This window comes from Chionomys nivalis, chromosome 3 (genome assembly GCF_950005125.1).
Source record: "Chionomys nivalis chromosome 3, mChiNiv1.1, whole genome shotgun sequence".
NCBI lineage: Eukaryota > Metazoa > Chordata > Mammalia > Rodentia > Cricetidae > Chionomys > Chionomys nivalis.
Window position 1 is genome coordinate 11,009,666 of NC_080088.1, and position 14,624 is coordinate 11,024,289.

Consider the following 14,624-nt stretch of genomic DNA (forward strand, 5'->3'; position numbering starts at 1 on the left):
ACATGGAACTTTAGTAATGCAAAAGAATTAAGAAAATTATAATATATGTGCACATGAAAATATTAACACATTAACAATATGTGTCTGAGTGGTACTAATACCCAAGAATTTTATTTTATTCTTTTCAGCAATAAGTACTTCACTGTTTGTGTTAATCAGCTTTCCATATCCATGACAAAATACTCGAGATAAATCAAATTAAAGGAGGAGGGGGCTTGTTTCGTCTCATGTTTCAGGGGCTTCCATTCATGGTAACTTGGGCCCACTGGTTGGAGTCTGTAGCAGAATAGTGCATCATTGCAGGTGCATTTGATGGAGAGGGTGTTCTCCCTCATGGACAGAAGAAGCAAAGGGGGAAATTCAACAGTCCCCTAAGTGCCTCAGCAGAGGATCAAGTCTAGAACATATGGGTCTTTGAAAACCCTCTAGACTCACTCTAGAGCATTGTTATATGGGGCGTTATCTTTAATAGAAGGGGACTTTGGACTGGGAATAGCGTGCATGCCTTTAATTCTAGCACTTAGGAGGCAGAAGCAAGAGGATCCCTGATATGGGATTCCCCTCTGTATGCTATGAATATGTTTTATTGCCATTGGTTAATAAAAAAGTTGCTTTTGGCCAATGGCTTAACAGAATATAGTCAGACTGGAAAAGATATAGAGAGAGAGTAGGTGGTGTCAGAGAGAAGCCATCACAGGAGACAGACACCAGATGCAGGACAGAACCTTACTGGTAGGCCACAACCATGTGGGAATAGACAGATTCATATAAATGGGTTAATTTAAGATATAAGAGCTAGCCAATAAGAGGCATGAGCTAATAGGCCAAGGAGTGGGCTTCATAGTGAGACCCTAGTGTCGAGAGGGAGAGAGAGAGAGAGAGAGAGAGAGAGAGAGAGAGAGAGAGAGAGAGAGAGGAAGAAGGAGGAGGAGGAGGAAGAAGAAGAAAAAGAGGAGGAGGAGGAGGAGGTTGGAAGAGGGCATTGGAGGTGTGGTGGATCTAGGAGGAATTAAAGGAAAGAATAGGGAGTAGTATGATCAAAATATTTTTAATGGAATTCTCAACGAACATAAAATGTTTTTAAGAAAAGCCAACAATCATGAATTAAAGACGGGTAAGAATACAAGAGGCAAACGATTGTTTCACACTATGTTCTGGGCACGACACAGCTGATGTCATCATGGTCTCACAGACACTGAGGTTGCCTTCAGTGACCTGCATAAGACTAGACCTGTCAGTCGTCAATCATAAGTGAATCAGGGAGGGTTCACTAGGAACCTTACACTCTCTGCTGCACTATTGGCTGTGATGGATTCTGGGGTGGGGGTGGCTATTTTATCCCTCCTGATGAGCCCACTGACTGGGCTCTGATGATCACACAGATGGCCCTAATTAAATTTAATATATCACAAGCAAAACAAAACTACATGAATAGAGGAAAGAAACTTGAAGTGATAATGAGGGAGGGGGAGAGAAACAGAGGAGAACTGAGAGTAATCAGAATATACTATATATGTGTGTGGAATTGTCCAAGAACAAATACATTAAAGCTACTTCTTAAAAGATTAAAGGACATACACTCACTGACTAAAGTTAAACCAAGGAATAGTAGATAAATATTTATGATCGCTGGGACAAAGAACTAATAATGAACATGCACGTGGGTGCGCACACACACATGAACACACACTCACTTATGTGAGTATAAATCAGACACGTCACAGCTCCGTGCCCTAGTTTGCTTGACTAGGCCAGCAAATTTTCTGTAAAGAGTCAAATAACGAATGAATAAAAAATAAGATGCTTGAGATTTCAGTCCGGTGCTCCAATGTGGGTCTTTGTCTCTGTCTCCTTTCATCGCCTAAATGTTTTTCTTTGGTCCAAATGAAGAGCAGGAGACAGCACGAGCAAGGAACTCAGGACCGCGAGGGGTGCACCCACACACTGAGACAATGGGGATGTTCTATCAGGAACTCACTAAGGCCAGCTGGCCTGGGTCTGAAAAAGCATAGGATAAAACCGGACTTGCTGAACATAATGGACAATGAGGACTACTAAGAACTCAAGAACAATGGCAATGGGTTTTTGATCCTACGGCACGTACTGGCTTTGTGGGAGCCTAGGCAGTTTGGATGCTCACCTTACTAGACCTGGATGGAGGTGGGTGGTCCTTGGACTTCCCACAGGGCAGGGAACCCGGATTACTCTTAGAGATGATGAGGGAGGGGGACTTAATGGGGAGGGGGAGGGAAATGGGAGGTGGTGGCAGGGAGAAGGCAGAAATCTTTAATAAATAAATAAATAAATAAATAAAATAAGATGCTCAGCATCCTTAGCCATCAGAGAAAAGCAAATCAAAACTACTTTTGAGATTCCATCTTACACCTGTCAGAATGGCTAAGATCAATAACACAAGTGACAGTTTATGCCAGCAAGGATGCAGAGCAAGGGGAATACTCCTCTATAGTAGGAGTGCCAACTTATACAGTCATAATGGTGATCAATGTGATAGTTCCTCATAAAATTGGGAATCAAACTACTTCAAGATCCAGCTATACCATTCTTGGGCATATACCTAAAGGATATTTCATCCTACCACAAGGATACTTGCTCAGCTGTGTTCATTGAGACTTTATTCATAATAACCAGAAACTGGAAACCACCTAGATGTCCTTCAACAGAAGAATGGATAAAGTAAATGTACATTTACACAATGGAGTATTACTCGGTTGCTTAAAAAAAAATGACATCTTAAAATTTGCAGGCAAATGGATGGAACTAGGAAAGAAATCATCCTGAGTGAGGTAAGTCAGTCCCAGAAAGAGAAATATGGTATGCACTCCCTTATAAGTAGATGGCTCGGCAGTTAAGAACACTGGAGGACCTGGGTTTGACTCCCAGCACCAACATGGCAGCTCACAACTCCAATGTCTGGCTATAAGACAACTTCTTTTAGCTTCCACAGGCACCAGACTAGTATCACGGCACACTTGACGTATGTGCAAGCAAAACACCCATGCACATAAAATAAATAAATAAATTCAGACAAGAATGTGCCCAGCTTTCTGTGTCCATTTGTCAATTTATAGTGAAGATGTAGAAAGAAGCATATTAAAAGACATAGTTGTGGGCTGGAGAGATGGCTCAGAGGTTAAGAGCACTGGCTACCCTTCCAGATGTCCTGGGTTCAATTCTCAGCAACCACATGGTGACTCACAACCATCTGTAGTGAGATCTGGTGCCCTCTTCTAGCCTACATGCAGACAGAATAGTGTATACATAATAAATAAATAAATCTTAAAAAACGACACGGTTGTATGTGAGAAACTGTACGTTTTTTATTAAACAGATTTTTAAAAAATGTAAAAAGAAGTATGTGGTGGATAATTACAAATTTTTAAAAATATAAGAAGCATAGCAACCTTACATTTGGATTTTAGATAAAAAATTTAAAATGAGTTGAAGAAATAAGATGATTGAGGAAGGTAGATGTTTGAAGTGCCTGGATAATGAATTAACCATAAAATCAGTGATTCTAGGAATTACTGTTTTCAATCTCATTGCTTGATATAATAGTATTCTCTGGTTATGTTTTAAAAGGGGGTGCTGTTGCCTTTTGGGGGGTATACACTGGAATAATTACAGATAACTAGAAATTTAAACTATCTTTAGGATAGCATTTAGAAAGCTAAATCTATATTGCAATAAAAAACAAAATGTAAGACTTAGTTACACTATTTCTTCTAGGTTATATTATTGGGAAATATGTGGATGTTGGATCATATAAGATAAATATGATTTCCTTATCAGCTAAAACCATCAGAGGAAATTTCACTTTCTCCCCCAGAGCCAAATGTCTAAGCTGTTGTCAGAATAGGAACACAGATGTCGTGTTAATCGACGACAGCTGGAAAACGCGGGGAGTATAAAGCCTTTGAATTGTTTAGAGAAACCATTTTTAAAAGACAAAGACAAAAGATCACTTTATTCCAGTTGGGAAAACTCTGGTTTATCTAATGTGGGCTTTGTGGCTAGTTCTTCCTAGACCAAGCACCTGAGATGAAATTTTGCTTCACTATCTGTTTTGGTCGACCTAGCATCTAGAAATGTTTTTGTTGTTGTTTGTTTGTTTGTGACATTTGAAAATTGTAAGAAATACTAACTTTATTGTCTAAAATGCAGTTTTCCTGGCATTCTGTTAAACAATGTATTTACTATTTTTCCAAATAAAATTTTATTGGAATCCTTCCGGTTTGTCTATTATCTGTGTCTACTCAGTTTAGGTCGGGAATGAGCAATTATGATCAAGGTTGTGTGGCTTGCAAAAGTTACCCAAAGTCATTCTCCAACTCTTTCTTTCCTCTTTTACTGAAAATGGATTCTTTTCTCATACAATATATTCTGGTTCTAGTTTTCCCTCTCTCTATTCCTCCCAGGTCCCTCCCTCACCTTCTTTCCCCTCCAGATCCATTCCCTTTCTGTCTCTCATTAGAGAAGAATAGGCTTCTAAGAGATAGCAACCAAACATAATAAAATTAAATATAAGATGCTGCAAAAATTATCATATTGACGTTGGACATGGTGACCCAATAGGAGGAAAAGAGTCCCAAGATCAGTCACAAGCCAGAGATCCACTTGTTCTCACACTCAGGAGTTCCACAAAAATGCTAAGCTAATAGCTGTGCTATATATGCAGAGGACCTAGAGTTGACCCATAAACACTTGTGCTTACTGCTTCAGCCTCTTTTAGGTCATATATACCTTGCTTAGTTGATTCAGAGGGCCTTGTTCTCCTGTGTCCTCCATCCCTTCTGACTCTTACACTCTTTCTGCCTCCTCTTCTGCGGGATTTCCTGAGCTCTGATGGGAGGGATTTGATGGAGACCTCAAATGTAGCCTTTCTCTTCACAAAAATGTCTGACCATGGTCTCTGCATTTGTTTTCATCTGCTGCTGGAAGCCTCTCAGATGATTGCTGGGTAAGGCACTGATCTATGGGTACAGCTGAATATCATCAGGAATTATCTTATTGATTTTGTTGTTGTTGTGTAGACCCGTGGTGTTTCGCTTTACCCTTAGTCTCTGGGTTATCTAATCTCCGGTTCTTGGTTACCCAAGCAATGCCAGGTATGGATTCCTTCCTGTGGAGTGGGCCTTACGTCAAATCAGACATTGACTGGCTATTCCCACAAGTTCTGTGTCGCCATTGCCGTAGCATATTTTGCAGGCAGGACAGATTGTAGGTCGGAGATTCTGTGTAGGTCATTTCTCTTTCGGGAGCCTGCAGAGAGCCTTCCTGAACCAGAGACTGGAAGGTAGGAGTGAAGGTTACCACGTGGGCACCAGCTCAAATTCTCCATGTTCAATGAGTAAGTGTTGTCCTCAGAAGTAGGGCCCCACTGTCAGTTTGGGAAGAGCAACCCCTTGTCTTAGCAGCAGCCAGAGTTGTTTGGGGATTTTCTTGGGACCCCCTTGGCTAAGAATGCAACCCCAGTCACGCCACTGGAAGCCTCACCTGACTACGAAGGTTGACACTCAGGATCCCCCATTATTAGGAGTACCCATTAGGATCACGTCTATAGGTTCCAGGGAGTTTCTACTGCACTAGGTCCCCTCAACACCCCTAAGTGCCCCCTGATTCAAGCTGAATTTATTTATTTATTTATTTTATATAAATGGGTGTTTTGCTTGCACATACATCAAGTGTGCCGTGATACGAGTCTGGTGCCTGTGGAGGCTAAAGGAAGTTGTCTTATACCCTGACACTGGAGTTGTGAGCTGCCATGTGGGTGCTGGGAGCCAAACTTAGGTCCTCCAGTGTTCTTAACTACTGAGCCATCTCTCTAGGTCCCTGAATTTTCTTTAAAAGACTACTTCACAGGAAGTAAGCACTATTCATGTCTCCACTTTTGATCTAGATTCCAATTGTGATGGTAATGTGTATTTAGCACAAGGTTAAGACTACACAGAGCTCCTATAAAGTCAAGTCTATTATTTAAATACAAACAAGACAACACATTTAAAATGCAGCTCAACTGAACACAGTGCATTCTTGAAATGAAACAAATGTACAGAGCACAAACACGGGACCTTCAAAAATGCAGGTTTCCTGGATTCCCCTGCCAACACTGCATCGCAGGTGGGCATTGGGTTCTTGTGGGGCTTCCTTTCTATGGCTTTTACAACCTGTCGTTGCCTGGTGCCTGTGACATCATTGGCAGAACAACACACCATGCAGACAGCGATGAGCATCTGCCGTCCATGAAACCTGTTCATGCTCTCTGCTAACCAACGAAAATAGGCCTCTTAGAATCGAGCCTTAATCCTCTATATTCCCTGGTCTTATTGTTACTTAGAATTATTAATGAAATTCGTTCAACTGTTCCTTAAAACTTCAAATTGACTGAATCTAGGAACTCCGGTTTTCAAAGTGAATCTAGAGTTTGTCAAGTTGACAACCAAGATGAATGGTTACAAGAGCCTGCTGTCTTTGTATGGAAAACCTTCTATTTCCAGAAAGAATTACAAAAAAAACAACAAAAAAAAACCAAACCTCCCAAGTGAATGATGGCAAGAAAAAAAAAAAAAAAGAGTAGATCTGAGTGACCCATTTCTTCATTTCTGAATTATTGCTAACCAGCTAACCAAGTTAACATGACCTTACCTTCCATAGAGCACAGTTGGGCTCAGAAACCTGGGAAATTCAAGAACCTATTAGTTCTACAAGCAGATTTTATATAAGTTGATATAAAAATGATATAAACTTGGGGATAGGGGGAGGAGAGTGGGGGGAGGGGGCAATATTTGGGAGGAGGGGAGGGAAATGGGAAATGGGGAGCAGGTGGAAATATTAATTAAAAAAGAATAAAAAAAATGATATAAACTGACTTTCCTCACCTTTGGGACAGCTCTAGTGTAGGCTGACTCCATTTCCAGTTGGAGTTCCCCCGTGACATGGCTGCTACCTGCCTGCACATGCCTCCAGATCTATATGCACAAAGGGAAGAGAAGAATTCTTGTCCTGAGCCTTTGAACCAAGCCTGAACACCACGGTCTTCACTGTAGTTAAGAGGGGGAGTACTGTATCACATGAGACCTGTCATGGGTCCATAGGTGAGCTTGAGTATGAAGAGACTTATTTTTTCACCTCATCTTGAAGGAATTTATGTTAGGAAGGAAGGAGGGATTAAAGAAGAAGGGAGGGAGGGAGCAGGGAGGGAGGGAGCAGGGAGGGAGGGAGGGACAGAAGATGGATGGAAGAGGGAAGTGGATGAAGAAAAGGAAATTCAAAAGTTCTAAGCTAATACCTTCATGGATAGAATGTGTTGGACTCATGAAGTACCTTGGTTTTAAGATAAGGGTGAGACACTGCATGCAGGAGGCAGACACCAACGGGCAGATATTCAGCTATCTGCACTAATTCATGTGGTATTTAATGTGCAAGGCTGCCCTTTAACATTCCTGTTTTATAAAGGAACAGAGAGTTAGAAAGTCTCAAATATTTGCCCAATGTTCCATGACTCAGGAATTACACTCAGTTTCTTGCCAAAAATAAATCTTTTCAACAACGCACCAAAATTTTCTTCACCTTTGAAGAAGATCCTTTCCTATTGCTTCTTGAGAAGTTCTTTCTTTTGTCTTTAAATATTTTTATTAATTCTTTGAAATTTTCATACAATGTATTTAATGATATTCATTCTCGCTCCTCCCCCAGTTCCTCCCAAATCTACCTCCCACCTTCCCACGACCTCCAAACTTCATGTCCCTTTTTAAAAATAATGAAGGGAGTCCAGTTTGTACTGCCCATATGCTCTTTTGTGTGGGGCCATCCACTGGACATGGTTGGCCTCTCAGGGGGCACACCCTTAAAGAAAACTGATTCTCCTTCCCCAGAAGCCACCAACTGCTAACACCTTCTTGGCAAGTGGCAGAGGCTTGTGAGCCCCTCTCTCCTCCACACTGGAATACTGACCATCTTGATCTGGCACAGCGAGCCCCTCTACCCTCCATGCTGGAATACTGACCATCTTGATCAGGTACAGCTCTTGGGAAGTCAACCACAGCTTCTGGGAGTTCATGAGCTCACTGGTCCTTTCACGTCCACAAAACACTGCTGTGGCCAGATCCTCTAGGACCTTCAGGGTAAGCAGCTACTTCTCAACAGAGGAAGAATACAAAGGAGCTTGCTTATTTCACCAACCAAATACTGTAGGTACAAATCTGACAGCTTCCTCCAGTGAACTGAATCATGAGTTATTCCTTGTGCAAGAATTTACTATGACATCCCTATAGACCAGTGGTTCTCAGCCTTCCTAATGTTGTAACTCTTTCATACAGTTCCTCATGTAGTAGTGACCTCAATCATAAAAATATTTCTGTTGCTATTTCATAACTATAATTTTTCTACTGTTATGAATCATAATGTAAATATCTGATATACAACCCCAGAGGGGTAATAACCCACAGGTTGAGAACCACTACTATAGATAGCATTAGAACTAGATAGAATCTCAGTCAAATGCCTTCTTCAGGAAACTGTACACAGGAGAACAAAAGGACAGTGCAGAGAACTCAGTGTCCACAATTGGAGGGATCCTTACAGTAGCAGCCTGGTCCTCATCAATTTTGCTTTCTATACATGTACACATACCACCAAACACGACCTTTGAGAGCAAACTACGACCCTAAAAAGGAAAGGATGTATAACATTTAAATGTTTACAGAGGTTTCTGTCCTGCCTGGTCCCACAGCCCTTCAGTCCCAAAGAAACACACAGAGGACTACATTAATTATAAACTAGTTGGCCTATTAGCTCAGGCTTCTTATTAACTAACTCTTACATCTTATAGTAACCCATAATTCTTGTCTGTGTCAGCCACATGGCTTGGTACCTTTATTAGTGAGGTATTCTCCTCTTGCTTCCTCTGTGTCGAGGTAACGACTGCAGGCTGACCCTTTCCTCTTCCCAGAATTCTCCTGTTCTGGTTACCCCACCTCTACTTCCTGCTTTGCTACTGGCCAACCAGCATTTTATTAAACCAATACAACTGACAAATATTTACAGGGTACAAGATCATTGCCCATAGCATTTAAATTTTGAAAGGAAGACAGGAAATTTTTCTAATATCATTGAAATTGGGGTTTCCTTTTCTTTACCTTTCTACATAGAATCTTCAGCTAAATCTTACTAATTCTTCTTTGGAAAGCTATACATGTAACATAACACCAAACCTGTAGATTTTCCAAACCCCAGATTTGAACCTCTTTTGGTTTACCTTTGCTGTGTTGGCAGAAATGGAGTTGCTAGAAGTAACTTGTGGGAGTGAACTAAGGAAAAGTAGTGTATGTTTGCTGTCCATACGTTTTTGCAATTGCCTCAATAGAGTGTCCAGAGTATGTTATTGGGCTTTCCCATGTAGAAATCGTACGTAGGATTAGCCCCATCACTATCCCAAGAGAAAAAAAAATTCTGATACTAAGAGTCATAGTTTATACTGATTGTCAATTTGAAAGGATCTAGGATCACCATGAGGAAAATCTCTGGGCACATATGTGAGGGTTTTTACATCAGTTTAATTGATGTGGGAAGATACATCCCAAATTCCAATGGGACCATAAGCAGGAGAAAGTGGGCTGAGCACAATAGCATTCATCATTGTCTTCTGACTCGGATGCCATGTAACCAGCCAGCATTCAGTTCCTACCACCGGGACTTCCCTATCTACCACCATATTTTCCCTATGATGGTGCAATGAGCCCCTTGAACTGTGAGACAAAATAAAACCTTCTCTCCTAAATTACTTCTTGTCAGATATTTGGTCAAAGCAATAATTAAAAAAAAAAAAGGAAATAATACTGAGTGGAGATGTCTCAGGCTCCACCCCTCCCCACAATGGAGCCACTGCCCCTCCTTTCAGTGTCCTCAAACACCCCAGCTTTGATGTCAACAATGTGGTTTTGAGGATCAAGTCCCTCACTGCTGTCACTTTCTCTGTGTGGTCACCCAGCCTTATCCTCTGAGTCCTCTGTTCATTGTCACGCTAAAGCACTTAGAACATTGGGTGTCTGTGACTTGCAGGTTCACCTCCCAGGCTTCAGACAGTGTAGACACCACTCTTGCATAGTGTGGCAAAGATGGATGACATAGAGAACTGTAGTGGTCAACCGGATGAGAAGCTGCTGATAGGGCAATGATATTTCCCGGTCATGATGGCACACTCTTAATGATGCCAAAGTCAAGCATATCAGTTTGATTGACAGTTCAAATATCCTCAATGTCTTCAGGAATAAGGTCAAATGTAAAACCACACAGAGGGCATGGTGAGGAATGAATACCTTAGCTATTCACTACTGAGTGCAAAAGCCGTTAACATACTATCTGGAGAAGACCAATGCCATGTTTGGCGTCACACCATTCTATCTGTCTTGCATCTTGGTTTTGTCTCTTACTCATTAGCTGTGCTGAGATTGCTGCCTAGCATCTCTCAGCCTTGTTTTCTCTTTTGGAAGACAGATACTTAAAAGTGATAGTTTACAACGTTTCTTGTAATTCTAACTTTGCTAATTTTAGGAGACAAAGCTGGCCCTTAATTGAAAATATAATTACTCCCAGAAATCTCTCCCTCACTTTGGTTCAGGAAAAAAAAAGAGTGAACTGGTTTGTAATAAACTAAAAATACATTTTACAGCAGCCATCAAGAAAAGCACAGAATGGAGCTAATCCCTTCTTTCTCGGCTGAAGCCGACCTCCAAATTCACTGCCAAGCCCACTTAGTCATCAAATATCTGGTACCCAAGCAGTACCCGTTTAGTCCCTGATTATGCTGTGAAACCCGAGAGCATCCCAAAAACTGACAAGGAAGTGATGGTGTTTTGTTCATCAAAACACTTTTCAAATGAAGCCATCACATCCTAAAATAGTATAGTAGAATCATCCATCAGGACATCTTCCTGGAGGCGGGGCATCAAGAACTGTGCAGTTACAAAAATGACTGAGCGCAGAAACCTAACAAGACACCTGTCAATCCGCCTTTTTTTAGCCCCGCTCCTTTCCATTCATACGAGTTGTCTGACACAACACATTTTGCTGACGGTTCCGTGTGTGCTTAAGCAATGACACCATCCAAATGAAAATGGAGTTTTGGATATTTCCATCCTCTTCTTAAAAGGACATTTTAAGAATTACAGTATTAACCACAAATGAACGGCTGCCCGGCCTTTCAAACGAAACACGGAAATAGCATGTTAAGCCCATCTGTAGAGGACCAGGTCCCTACTGCCGCTGCAGCTAAATGGGGCTGAGGATTTCCTAGAAGAGACCAGGAATAGGATCTGACATTTTCCTGGAACAGAAAAATCCAGGGAAAGTCAGGAGATTATCTCCTTTAGGGATTTAAAGATCTCAGATCTTACGATTTATATGAATATTCATTATGTTGAGTAGGAGGGACACACCTGTGACAAGGGTAGATATTGTACATGCTTTTCTGTTGAGATGGCAGCATAGTGCTCAAGATGAGCAAGACCACAGCTCAAAATCAAAGAGGCATTTTTGCAGGCTGCCAAATTAACCCAAGCAATTTCAATTAAACAAATCTGTACTGTTCTCTATGGTCTCTGTTCCAAGAAAAGGAAGGTTATTTATGTATCAGGAAATCATCCCTCCTGGACTAACTATAGCCAATTTGCACTAATGATAGCCAATTCACAGCCTGTATGGTAAAAATCAGTTACATATTCAAATTGTTCAAAGTGCTTTCTGCAGAACCCAATTAGCACAATTTTAGACTCTTCTTTCCAAATTTGGATTCTGAAACTTACGATGAATAAGAACAGTACTCCTTACAAGAGAAAGTAAACACTGATGAATTAGATTCCCTTTGTAACTTATAAAAGACGGTTTCAAGAAAATGTTATTGTCCGTTTTAAAAATAACTCCTTTAAGGCTATATTAGAGCAAAGTACAGTAACAATTCTTCAGACTAAGTCGTCCCACGTGTATCTACATGAGTGGTGGGAAGAACTAAGCCAAGCAGTTAGAATAGGATGGCCAGAGCCAGACTTCTCTCAACCTGACTCATCATCCCTTCATTGAACTCTTGAAGACTCACCTCTCACCTATACTTTGTACATATTTACTTATAAGTTTTCTCCCATATTTTGATACTCAAGTCTCAGTGATATTTTCTTCTCTTAACTCAGTGACTTAGGAAGCAAAAATCACATGGTACTGGAGAGATAGTGCTGAGGTTCAAAACATTTGCTGTTCTTGCAAAGGACCAGGGATCAGTGGCCAGCACCTACATGGTAACTCGCAACTGCTTGTTACTCCGGTTCTGGGGAACCTGACACCCTTCTGCACTCCGTGGACATTTGCCAGCACATGGTGCACACACATACACTCAGGCAAACACAGATAGACAGTAAATAAATAAGTCATTTTCTATAAAAAGAATAATGTGACCATTAAGTAGCAGAGTGATGATATTATAAGTTATTCTAACACACTAAAGTGATGTAATAAATTACATAAAAATCATAAGTTACATATGACCACTGTTCTTTTTGTGCATGAAATATAAAAAAAGCATTCAAATATGATGTTCGGGAAAATTACCATTATTGACGAGATCCATGGGATATCCATGAGTAAACTATGCAGGGAGTCTCCAGGCACAGTCCAAGCCTTCCTCTCCTGTCATACTGAACTACCCATGATCCTTCGTTCTCACACTATTCAACCCTCAGTTTCTAGGTAGCCATTTATAGAATGTATAAGTGCCGGACACTACTTTAAAGGCTTCCAATACTAGTCTATTGAATTCTTACAACAATGCTGTAAATAGGAACATCTTTCTGGGCAGTGACACATGGTCTCACTTCTGGGGGGTCCCCCACTTATGTGGTGCTCTGATGTGGTCATCTCAAAAATCTTAACAAGGGTATCCCCATTCCCATTTTATTCCAGTGTGAGCCGAAGACTCTAAAAATGATGGATCTGGTCCTCTCCAGCTTAAAGACTTCAGCATTTTACAGCTGGGGATATGAAGGCAAAGAGAAACTAAGCAACTGCCTGAAGAATGGCCACTACCAGGTTCAGGTTGCACCCCCTGGTGACCCCAACTTTGACCACAGCACATAGGGGAGACAACGGGAGCCATCAAGGCTCAGGTCCTTAGCAGTTCCATGGGAGATTTGCTTCCGTTCTAGTCATTCCTTCAGTATTTCCCAGAGGGGCAGAACTGGGGTGGATAAAGAAAAGGACACACCTTCATAAACAAGTCCGATTTCAAAAAAGAACTGCTTAGCTAGATGAAAGGCGAGAGGGCTTTAAATGGTCGTGGCAGGGGCTTAGCTATTTGAACGACGAGCTAAACAGGATACCTTCGGGGCTATTTCAGACTCTGATTCTCAAATTAGAGCTTTTAGGGGTGGGATCTGGAGCCCTCCATGGGGAAGAGGTCAAGGCTGAGCGGGTCACGTCAAAGAACCTTTTATAGACCTGCAAGCGGCCCAACCATCCCCGTGTCCAACGGGAAAACATAAATCAAAGACTTGAATCAGCTGAGCATCAAATACTAAAGAAAAGAGGATTCTGAGTCAAGGGCCAAGTCCCCTGTGGAGAGCGGCATCCGGCCTCAGAGCAGCGACTGGTCCAGCCCTTTCTATCTCACATCATACCTAAAGTAACTGTGGGTGTCTCACCCTGAGGAAAATCGACCGCTAGAGGAATGGGATGTGGACATCTATGAACCCAGGTCCTGATCCACCCATCATAACAGGAAAACTAGTAAGATCGTCACTATTTGTTATCAATTGCTTTCTGTCTTCACGGGTTTGGTTTGGTTTTGGTTTTGGTTTTTAAGACAAAGTTTCTACTATGTACCTCTGGCTGACCTGGAACTCACAGCAATCCACCAGTCTCTGCTTCCCAAGTGCTGGCATTAAAGGTGTATGTCAACCACACCTGCCTCACCCCCACTGCCCTTTCATAAACAAATAAATCTCTCATCTCATTTATTGTGTCATAAATTCCAAAGGTCAGTGAAACCACTTGCTAGATCTGGTCCAAGGAGAACCAAAGAAATCCACTATTCTGAACCAAACACACTCCGTTGCCATATACCCTGCCCAGCACAGGCCAGAACCAAATGAAAAATGCTAAACAGACCTAGAAACCAGTAGTAAGGGGAGCACTATGTGAAAACAAGAGATTTTAAAGAAGCCCAAGAGTCTCCAACAACATGCACGTCCTTTGTTTGAATTAAGTGAGGCAAATACAAACCAACCCTGCTTACACTAGTATGATTTTCCCAAAAGCCCACAAGGGCCTCTTTGTGTGTTAATATTTAACCAATTAATAATCTAAGCCAACCTTTGTCTCCTTATAAAGTCTCCCAAGATACCACTCTGTTCACAGAATCCAAGGACCGCGTGAGAAAAGAGCCTTTCCTGACTTGAAATACATTCCACATTCATTGCTTATAAGACAATCTGACGTAGCATCCCCTCGACAGCATCCTTGTTTCATGTGCAAACAGAAGTTCTAAAACAGAGTGGAAGCGGCAGTATGGAGGCCCTAGTTGGCAGCAGAGGCACTTAGAGAAAAGGTTGTCTCCTCGGGGT